This window comes from Diaphorina citri, unplaced genomic scaffold, assembly GCF_000475195.1.
Source record: "Diaphorina citri unplaced genomic scaffold, Diaci psyllid genome assembly version 1.1 scaffold1462, whole genome shotgun sequence".
In the NCBI taxonomy this organism is placed as follows: Eukaryota; Metazoa; Arthropoda; class Insecta; order Hemiptera; family Psyllidae; genus Diaphorina; species Diaphorina citri.
Genome location: NW_007378888.1, coordinates 51,143 through 53,734, shown reverse-complemented (window position 1 = coordinate 53,734; position 2,592 = coordinate 51,143).

Here is a 2,592-nt window from a genome sequence, read left to right as displayed (position 1 = left end):
GCTTTTGAGCCTTCTGCTTTCCTTCTTTGCCTTCCCTTAGCTTTGCCTCCCATTGAAATTTCCAAATCTAAACGTAGGTAGGCAGGTATTAGGTATCTACTCTACAATGGAAAGCTCCTCACGCAATCCTAAATGTCCATTTTGTATGGTTATCAAATGTGCCCTAGTTTTCAATAGATAGGTACCTCTCCACCTATACCTGCCTATTATAACTCTAACTACCTTTACCTACCTACCCCTTCCTTTATATTTATACCCTTTACCTTTACCTATGCCATTATTTCGAAAAAATAAAAAAATCCCCGGTTTGGCAGCAGTATTCCCTCTCATCCTTTTGTTTTTCCGGGATAGCATCAATAAAACTCTGCAGCATCATCAACATAAAACTGTAGCATGTACACTCCAGGACTCCAGGTATTCCTCACAACTTTGAAAATCCCGGTATTGACTTTGAAGGTGTGATGGCTTTTGATTTCCTGGAATTGAGAGAAGGGGCTTCCGGGCAATATGAAGCCTCATGTTTTTGCTTTTAAATCCTTTTCCTTTATTCTACTTACAGAAGACGGAACGGCCGCTACCTTCCTTACACATACCTCGCTACTTGCTATTCAGCGGAATTATTTATATTTTAAACTGACTTGTTTCAACACCTTCCAAGGTACCTCTCCGAGCTAAATCAAATTCAAAGACCACACACTTCACCATTTGAAAGTTCTCAGATGAAAAATACCTACCTTGAAGAAGAAGAAGAAGAAAAGAAGAAGAAAGAACATCTTCAACTCAAAGTTGTAACAAATTACAAAGCTCCACCGTCCATATTCCACACCAACAACGAGAACAACATCAACAATAGCTTCAAGCTCTACGCTTTGCTGAACTCTGAAACCTGGCTAGAATTTTGAAAGATGATCACAGGTTGTTGAATGGTAATAAATTAACCGAGCGATGCGTTAGCGCGGCACTTCTGCGCTACATAATTACAGGGCAGCACGGTATACAGGGTGTTATACTTGTTACAAGTGTTGTATAGGGTTGACCAGATATCACGGGCAGAAGGGGCCCCATATTTCGAACTGTTCACTTGCCTTCTCCTCATTGTAATTTTTGTGAGAGATGCTGTTTTTATTAGAGGAACAAAAGACTTCAGAAGTATAATATATACTCTTAAGAGGAAGGTAAATATGTTAGGAACCACTATGCGGCAGACCGGAGGCGTTCTCTACCACCTAACCTTCAGAACTATTATTATGACTCGGCTGGGAACGAACCCTCATGATTATGGTGTTATTTTGAGCTCCTAAAAGTATGTTCTAAAAGTAAAGTTAGAAAATGTGCAATTAGATTCTACCCCGTTTGTCATCCACGGTCCATGGACAGTACCTTTCAAACAGCCTGTACTTCTGTAGTGTCTGGGACCTTGACTGCTATACCAGCAGAACGTTAGGTACTCACCAGGTCTGTGGTTGATAGAACTACGTACATATTATATGTACCTACCTAACATTATGTATGTAGTGATACCTACTGAGTACTTACTGAAGAATTATGTAGATATTTACTGAACATACTGCTGCACCTACACCTACATTATTTGTAGGTACTCCAACAACAGGTCTCGTTTATGGAGTAATGTGCAATAATTGTACTTACATAAAATGTACCTCCCTAATATTATTGTGTACGTATGCACTGAGTAAATACCTACCTATGTACCTTTTTCCAATACATTGTACTCTCCTAGGTCTGTGTTTGATAAACCTATGTAGCTATGTATGTACTTACTGAATGCTGATGTACCTACCTACATGGTCTGTTAGCACCATACACACCTTTAATGTAGATTAGTTAGGTACATAGGTAGGTATTTACTCCGTGTATTATTAAATTAATTCTCCCATCGCCCATCGCCCTATATAAATTCCCTCCTCCCTTTAGCTGCCTCCAGTCATAGAACTCCGGAGGGAATTTTGACCAATAAATTCCCTCCCTCTCCATTTTCTCCTATCTCCTCTCCCGCCCCCATCACCACCTCTTTCCCTCTCCATACTCTTCATCTTCTCCCTCCCCTCTCTATCTTTCCTTCTATCCCCTCCCTCCCTTTTTCTAAGTCATTAAACTCCGCGGGGGATTTGATTCTATAAATTCCCTCACCTTCTTCCTCTCTGCCCTCATCCCCCCCCCTTTTCCCTTCTCTCACCCACCACCCTAACCCCTTGATTAAAATTATAACTTTCAACAGATATCTAGGTAGGTGTACTGAGGCTTTTTTTTTACTTTTTTAGGCACAAGAACAAAAATGGGCGGAGGAGATACTTCTGTCGATTTTTAATTTCAAGGCATTTCCAACTCCCATCTGTTTCTGTTTTGTTGTTTTGCTCTGTGTGAAAAACTGCACAACAATAATAAAATTAATAGAATACTGAAGTGAAATACACCAACTTGGTAAAACAACCGCCATCACCCTACTGCCCTCCAAAGAGCCTGTTTTTCACTATAAATCACAAGAAATTATATTAAAACAACAAAAAAATATGGCTAGCTTTGCTTTAATTATTTTCATTTTCATAAAAAAGGAGGAAAAAAAAAAATGTT